The sequence below is a fragment of the Rhinopithecus bieti genome, unplaced genomic scaffold (assembly GCF_001698545.2).
Source record: "Rhinopithecus bieti isolate Rb0 unplaced genomic scaffold, ASM169854v2 scaffold_42772, whole genome shotgun sequence".
Lineage (NCBI taxonomy): Eukaryota > Metazoa > Chordata > Mammalia > Primates > Cercopithecidae > Rhinopithecus > Rhinopithecus bieti.
In genome coordinates this window covers 1,642,466-1,651,559 of record NW_016818842.1, presented here as the reverse complement: position 1 = coordinate 1,651,559, position 9,094 = coordinate 1,642,466, and positions in this window count along the sequence as shown.

Genomic DNA, 9,094 nt, shown 5'->3' with positions numbered 1-9,094 from the left:
AGACGCTAGAGGCCAGAAGGCCGGTCATGATTGGGCCCTCCCGGTAGGGCAGTGATGGGAGCTCTGCTTCTGCCTAGTCTTAGCTGTCACGTTGGGCTTGAAGCTATTTTCAGGGCATGTTGGTATGACTTTGTCAATGCTGTAGCAAGGGTGACTGGCACCCCCAGCCATTCCAGGAGGCAGCCCCATGTCATGAGCCAGTGGTCCTGAGGTGGCTCTGAGGTGGGCACTTTTGCTTTGGGGGTAGGAGGCCTCAGGAAGGCTGAGAAACTGCTTTGATTTTGGGTTTGTTTTGATTTGTCCCTCTTGAGAGGGAAGGGTCTGGCTCTGTTGCCCAGGCTGGAGTGCAGTAGTAGAATCATAGCTCACTGCAACCTGGAACTCCTGGTCTCCAGTAATCCTCCTGCCTGAGCTTCCTGAGTTGCTGGGACTACAGGCATGAACCACTATGCCCAGCTTATTGTATTTTTGGTAGGAACTGGTTCAAGCTGGCCTCGAACTCCTGGCCTCATGTGATCCTCTCCCCTTGGCCTCCAAAAGCCCTGGGATTATAGATGTGAGGCCTCACTGTCACCGAGGGGAGCTGCTTCTCAACCTCCCCCGACCTTTGTCGCTTTCCCTAAACAGGCTGCTTCCCTCCACCCAGGTTTTGGCCATAGTCCCTGGGAGTACTTAGTAAGGGAATGGTGCCCCAAGGGGGGTACCCAGGGAGCTTGTGCCCACTTTGGGGAAGGTGTTCATGGTACCTGTGAGGGATGAGAAGCCTCCCACAGTAGCTGGCTCCAGCCTTGCCCCAAACTCAAGCCATTCTCACTCAGGGAATTTCACTTTCACTGTGGCATCCCAGCCTGGCTGGCTACTTGCTATGAGCCTGCCAGTCCTTGTGGGCCACATGGGGTGGCACCTACTGAGCAGGATTAGGCATAAACTGAAAGCTGAAAGACACTCAGGTGCAACTGGCATGGCGCTTATCTCTGGCCTGCTGTCTGGCTGAGGGCAAGGGGCTCCAGCATGTTGACTCGGGTATAGACAGATATCTATAGTGCATTCAGAGCAAGGTTTGGGTAGCTTTGGACCTACTGAGAGCAGGAAGGCCTTTGATACTCTAAGTGTGGTCTGTGAACATTGGCCTTACCTGAGAATTTGTTGGAACTGTATCAATTATAAGCCCCATCCCAGACCCAGAAATTTGCATCTTAAATCCCCGGGTGGGGTAGGCATGGTGGCTCACACCTGTAATCCCAGCACTTTGCGAGGCTGAGGAAGGTGGATCACCTGAGGTCAGGAGTTCAAGACCAGCCTGGCCAACATGGTGAAACCTCATCTCTACTAAAAACACAAAAAATTAACTGGGAATGGTGGTGGGTGCCTGCAATCCCAGCTAATTGGGAGGCTGAAGCAGGAGAATTGCTTGAACCTGAGAGAGGCAGAGGTTTTAGGGAGCCGAGTTTGTGCCACTGCACTCCAGCCTGAGCAACAGAACCAGACTCCATCTCAAAAAAAAAAAAAAAAAAAAATCCCCAGGTGATTTGAGTGGTTAAGGTTAAGTCCCTGAGCCAGGGACTTGCGGCACAAAGGGATTGTTCCAGGTGAGCCACTCGCGGCTCAAGCAGGTTGTGGTGAGATCTGTCTGTAGGGGAGTAACAGGCTGGGGTTCAAAAAAGATCAGATATGGTGGCTCAGGCCTGTAATTTGGGCCAGCACTTTGGGAGACCAAAGTGGGAGGATGGCTTGAGCCTAGAAGTTCAAGACCAGCCTGAGCAACATGGTGACCTGAGCAACATTTTATCTCTACAAAATACAAAAATTAGCCGAGCACAGTGGTACATGCCTGTAGTCCCAACTGCTTGGGAAGCTGAGGCTGGAGGATTACTTGAGCCCAGGAATTCCAGGGTGCAGTGAGCTGTGCTCACTGCCCAGGTCCCAGCCTTGCTGCCTCCTGCTGTACTCCAGCCAGAGTGACAGAGCAAGACCCTCTCAAAAAATAAAATTGCCTAGGGGTTGGGGAGGTGGGCTTCCTGGAGGTGGTGATCCAGAAGCAAATCCTCAAATAACCATGGGGAAGTGGGTGTGGTGGCTCACACCTGTAATCTCAGCATTTTAGGAGGCCGAGGCAGGTGGATCACTTGAGGCCAGAAGTTCAAGACCAGCCTGGCCAACATAGCAAACCCGTCTCTACTAAAAATATAAAAATTAGCAGGGTGTGTGATGAGTGCCTGTAGTCTCAGCCACTGGGGAGGCTGAGGCAGGAGAATCACTTGAACCCAGGAGGCAGAGGTTGCAGTGAGCCGAGGTCATGCCACTGCACTCCAGTCCGGGTGTTGGAGTGTGACTGTCTCAAAAAGGGGGGAGGGGAGAGAAAGGGGGAGAATCTGTACCCTGAGGGCATGGAAGGCCTCAATGCCTAGTAAAGAGTGGGGCTTGGCCTGGAGAGGGAGGCCTCATGGGCCGGATAAGGGAGATGCTGGCCCATCTGGGCACGCATGTGCCCGTAGGCTTTCCCTGTCGAGATGATCAACTGGAAAGGCAGAGAATGTGGCCTGGAGGCTCGGAAACATCCTTGAAGCCATATCCCCAGGTCCTAGTCCTAACTGCCACTCTTCTTTTTTTGAAATGGGGTCTTGCTATGTTGCTCAGGCTGGACTCCAATTCCTGGGCTCAAGCGTTCCTCCTGCCTCAACTGCCCAAGCAGCCACAAACCACACCTGGCTTCTTCCTGCCACTTCTAGCTTAGCAGGTGACTTCATCTGTATAAGGGGATGACGTGACTGCTTGGGGGAATGAGTAGAGCCCTTGGTGGAATCATGGTTCACGCAAGAGGTCTCCGGCAAAATGCTCCAGGCTTGGGGTCCAATGGGCACTTCTACCCCTGACAATCTGTTTACTTACCACCACCCTCTGTTCAGACAGGGAAGTTCTTTCCATCGGGATTAAAGTGAGGATTGGTCTTCATGGCACATTTGGCATCTGAGCACGTGTTGTTGGAGCTGTTCTATGAGCCAGGACACACCAGGGAACGGTTCCTGCAATAAACACCCGTCTCTTCCTTGTACTCAAGTTCTTCGGGGTTGCACTGAGAGCTTGTCCTTCATTTAATTTCTGTCCTCAGCAGAAAGAGGAAGTGGCTGTGTCAGGGGAGGGGAGGAGTCATGACTAAGATGTGACCCTGAGTGTCAGCTCCCCGCCAGCTCCAGATGGGCCTCGCCAGGAGCGACGGCCTCCAGCAGCAATGTCAGAGGGCGTGGCCTGCCTGCCTCCTAGGGGAACTAGACTAGAAATGAAAGGTAGTGGAAAACCACTAAGGCTTCTCTTGACTCCATTGCTTAATCCTCCTCTTTCCCTAAAGTTTCCAGAAACTTCCTATTGCACTGGAAAACCTCTGTAAACCAACACTTTGGGTGTGGGTTTATTTTTTGAAATGGGGTCTCACTCTGCTGCCCAGGCTGGAGGGCAGTGGCGCCATCATAACTCACTGCAGCCTCGACTTCTCTGCCTCAAACCATCCTCCCACCTCAGCCTCCCAAGTAGCTGGGATTACAGGGGCATGCCACTATGCCTGGCTAATTTTATTTTATTTTTTTAGTACAGACGGGGTTTCAGCATGTTGGCCAGGCTGGTCTTGGACTCCTGACCTCAAGTGCTCCTCCTGCCTCGGCCTACCAAGTTGTTGGGATTATAGGCATGAGCCACCACGCCCAGCCAGTTCTCATTCTTCATTAGAGATTGTAGCCAGACATTAGAGAAAACTAGAAGAATCCAGACTACAGGTAGATAAATAACTCAAACAATGAACGTTACTATAATAACAGGTAAACTATCATTTTCCTATTGAAACATAATTTTTCTCCCTATAGTCACCTCGAACTGACCTTGTGATTCGCTCCCCTCGGTCTCCCAAAATACTGGAATTACAGGCATGAGCCACCATGCCTGGCCCTCCTTTCATTTTGAGACAAAATCTCACTCTGCCACCCAGGCTGGAGTGCAGTGGTAAAATCTCGGCTTACAGCAACCTCCGCCTCCCAGGTTCAAGTGATTCTCCTGACTCAGCCTCCCTAGTAGCTGGGATTCCAGGCACATGCCCACCACGCCAGGCTAATTTTTGTATTTTTAGTGGAGACAGGGTTTCACCATGTTGGCTAGGCTGGTCTTGAACTCCTAATCTCAAGTGATCTGCCTGCCTCGGTCTCCCAAAGTTCTGGGATTATAGGTGTGAGCCACTGTGCCTGGACAGAGAACAGATTCTTACTGAACCTATGCAAATAACCATGTTGCTGTAAAAATAAGAATAATTGTAAATTGCTTCTAAATTCTGGAGGGTTCAGGTAGAGAAGAAAAGCAAGTGTTTTCATTTTTGTTTTCAAAAGTACTTTACCAAATTACTATAAATTATACAAAGCTTAAAAGAAAAAAGATTCCTTAAATCTGGAAAACAATATTAAAAGAACCCGCAATGTTTGACATAAAGCAGCCTTAAAAATCCATAATTCAGGCCGGGCGTGGTGGCTCAAACCTGTAATCCCAGCACTTTGGGAGGCCGAGTTGGGCGGATCACGAGGTCAGGAGATCGAGACCATCCTGGTTAACCCGGTGAAACTCCGTCTCTACTAAAAAAAAAATAGAAAAAACTAGCCGGGCGAGGTGGCGGGCACCTGTAGTCCCAGCTACTTGGGAGGCTGAGACAGGAGAATGGCGTAAACCCGGGAGGCGGAGCTTGTGGTGAGCTGAGATCCGGCCACTGCACTCCAGCCTGGGCGACAGAGCGAGACTCCGTCTCAGAAAAAAAAAAAAAAATCCATAATTCAGCTGGGTCTAGTGGCTCGCACCTGTAACACAGCACTTTGGGAGGCTGAGGTGGGAGGATCGATTGAGCTCAGGAATTCAAGGCTGCTGCAAGCCATGATCACACCACTGCACTTCAGCCTGGGTGACACAGCAAGACCCTGCCGTGAAAAAAAAAAAAAAAAAAAAAAGATCCAGGCCTGGTTTGGTGGCTCATGCCTGTAATCCCAGTACTTTGGGAGGCCTAGGCAGGCAGATCACCTGAGGTCAGGAGTTCGAGACCAGCCTGGCCAACATGGTGAAACCCCATCTCTACTAAAAATACAAAATTAGCTGGGCGTGGTGGCTTACGCCTGTAATCCCAGCTACTAGGGAGACTGAGTCAGGAGAATCGCTTGAATTGAATGAATCCAATCTATCTGGATTTCCATGAAGTTCTTAATTCTTTCATAAATAGCTTTCTCAGTGATAATCTAGGAAACCATTGTTCCCATTGTACAATTTAAGTGGATGATGAAGGGACATTAACTATCCAAAAAAGACTTTATTATTAATAACGGATATAAATCAGTAGTATAATGCCATTGCAAAAAGCATGAGGGAAGCCCACATGCTACTGTAATATAGGTTACTATTAAGTTTTGGTCACTATAGTTCATCAAGGAGATGGAGAAATGAGAAATGTGTGAGGATTCAGAGATGAATGCCAAAGGTAATTAAAGGAGTGAAAATGCTTTCTCTAAGAAAAGGTCGTGTAATTAAGGCAGGAGAAGGCTGAGAGACATGCTTGATTACTAATTTCATGTGCATAGACATTTTTATCACATGGCTTCTTTATATCCACAGAAAAGTAGGCATGAAGAAATTTGCTTAAATTAGAATATGCAAGTGTTGGTTGGACATGAAGAAAAATATTCTAACTGGATTACAAAATGCAGATCTGATCATGTTAGCCCCTAGTTACAAAACTTGAGGTGACTTCCCATTGTCTCTAGGGCAAAGCCTCCTTTAAACAAAACATTGTTTATCGGTTGGCTGATTTTTTTGATAAATCAAGCTTCCAGTGATTTTTTGTTTTAGGAAGATGACATACAACAATGGTTTGGGAGTCTTAATTTGTTAGAAAGTGAAATAATGAATGATAGAGAATCCATACACAGATGTGTCTCAACTGAGAGTGGGGTTACATCGTAAGTTAAAAAATCATTGTAAAAAATACATTTAATTCACCTAACCTACTGAGCATCATTGTAAGCCTCCCCTGTCTTAAACATGTTCAGAACACTTACATTGGCCTATAGTTGGGCAAAATAATCTAACACAAAGCCCGTTTTATAATAATGCATTGAATAGTTCATGGATATATTGACTACTGCACTGAAAGTGAAAAACAAAATAGTTGTATAGGCACTCGAAATATGATTTCTACTAAATGCATGTAGCTTTGGTGCCGTTGTAAAGTCAAAATATCATAAGTCAAACCATCATAAGTTGAGGACTGTGTGTATGCTACATGAAAAAAATAGTTGAAGATAAATATTAAGAAGAAAAAGGGGAAAACAAATGCAGAGCCAAAACTGCTTGTGCTGTGGTCCAAATGTACTTTTTGGGTTAAAGCACAGCCTGAATCCAATCTATTCCATAATACAGTAATCATGAAGTGAAGGAACCATGGTATATCACAGTGTTCTGTCCTCTCAACAAGTTGTATTGAATAAGTCTGCATTTGTATATTTTGATCTAAAATAAAACATTTAAGATGCTTGTATCTTTTAAAAATTTCCCTTCTACCATTTTAGGGATAATTGAAATTTTTAATCTGTAATAATTTTAAATTTACATAAATTGCAAGAATACTAAAAGAATACCCATACATCTTATCTTAGTCTGCTTGGGCTACCATATATAACATAATATCAAAGACTGGGTATCTTAACAGAAATTTATTTTTTTCACAGTTCTGGAGGCTGGAGAGACTAAGATCAAATGGTTTGGTTTCTAGTGAGGGCTGTCTTCCTGGCTTTTAGATGGCTGCCTTTTTCCTGTGTCCTCGTGGTAGGGGGTGTGGGGGAAATTTGGAGGAGGGATATCATTCAGTCCATAGCATACCCTTTACCCAGATTTACCTGTTGTTAACATGTTACCCCATTTGTTCTGCCCGCAATGCACATAAAAATTTTGTTCTACCCACTTGAGAATAAATTGCATACATCATGGTCCTTTAACTGTAAACCCCTCAGAGTGTATTTCCTAAGAATGAAACTACGTTCTTTCTGAATCACAGGACAGTAACTACAGCTACAGTAACTTTAACACAGATAAATATTTTTATCTAATATACTGTCCATGGTTTCAGGATGAAACTGTTCCACCTCAGATCATCAGGCGTTAGTGTCCTAAGGAGCATGCAACCTAGATCCCTTCCATGGGCAGTTCACAATAGGGTTCATGCTTCTGTGAGAATCTAATGCCGCCGCCGCTGATCTGACAGGAGGTGGAGCTCAGGCAATACTGCTCACTCATCCATGGCTCTCCTCCTGCTGTGTGACCTAGCTCCTAACAGGCCACAGACTGGTTCACAGCCCTGGGTTTGGGGACCCCTGCTTTATAGCATTTTCTTCTCCAGTGCAGATTCCAGTCAAAACCTGTATTTTAAAAAATGGCATCTGGGTTCCTCCATAAACAAAACTCTGCCAACTCTTTCTACAAGCTCCCCGTTTCCCACCCCCTAATTTCAAGCCCCTGTCTCTTAGTTTCTGCTTCTTGGAGTACTAGAATCCCATTTGCCCTACAAAACACCTGCTTTTCTCTTTTTTAAGATAATCTTTTACGAAGATTTTTTCTGCCCTCCCTAAGCCCAGATGGAATTGACCCAGCTGGAAACCAAGAGGGCTTTCTCCTTAATTCCCCTCCACATCTTGTGCCCTAAGCGTACTGGAAATATCTTAGTTTGTATTCATGAGTGGTACATATCTGCTTCCCCCTTCCCATCCACACCCCATCCCCTGCCAGGAGACTCTAAGCTCTTTAAAAGAAGGGACCATATTTTATTGGTCTTTGTATCCTCAGAGCTTAAAGATAGGATCTGTCACACAGAATGTACTTTATAAATATTTATTAGTCATCAATGGAATACATCACCCTAAAGAGCTGCTGAAGGAGGTTGTAGGGAGTCTGATCCTGAAGAGTTTCAAGAAGGAAAATGCCCCTCCAACCAGTGGTTCTAGGGGAAAGGGAATGAGCGCAGGGTGGGTAGAGCGGGGCTTGATCTCTAAGCTTGTTTGATTCTGTGATAAAGCATGGTGAAATCAGGCAGGACCTTTATATTTCTTAAGATTTTTCAAGCTCACACACAGCTTTCAGGAGAATGTAGTCTAGATTTATTTATTTATTTATTTTATTTAAGAAAATTTTTTTGAGACCAAGTCTCACTCTGTTACCCAGGCTAGTGCAGTGGTGCAATTTTGGCTCACTACAACCTCTGCCTCCCAGGTTCAAGCGATTCTCCTGCCTCAACCTCCCGAGTAGGTAGATTACAGGTGTGCACCACCGCACCTGGCTAATTTTTGTATTTTTAGTAGAGATGGGGTTTCACCATGTTGGGCAGGCTGGTCTCGAACTCCTGAGCTCAGGTGATCCGCCCGCCTTGGCCTCCCAAAGTGCTGGGATTACAGGCATGAGCCATCACGCCCGGCCAAAAATCTTATAAATAATCCCCTTCTAATTTCAGCCAGCTTAATCACACACAAAATTCCTTTCATGAGATTAATCTTCCACAAACCTTCTACAACTTCCTTAAACCTTCAATTTTCTCCCGTACTTCTTTTTTTATATTAACAATCTACTTTAGGACAGAAATTTACTTTCCTTTCCTCTTGCTTTTGACCAAAGTCCTCTCTTATGCAAAATGAAAAATTACTCTTTTCAACTTTCTTTACCAAAAATACATCCTCATACTTATAACTTTTCTTCACATCTCTCCTACTTACTGGTCTTCTTCCCACCTTGTTTCTATTTCCTTCCTAAATCCGTATTTTGAAACAATCTTTAAATAACCCCCAAGTTAAACAAAATTGCTCTTATTTAACAAAAAAAAACTTATCTCAAAAAACCTAGCACAGTCACCAAGCGTGCTTTTCCTTTCTTTCTTTCTTTTTTTTTTTTTTTTTTTTTTTTTTTTTTTTTTTTTTTTTTTTTTTTTGGAGGCGGATTCTTGCCCTTGTTGGCCATGCCGGAGTGCAAATGGCGCGATCCTGGCTCACTGCAACCTCCGCCTCCCGGGTTTCGAGCGATTCTCCTGCCTCAGCCTGCC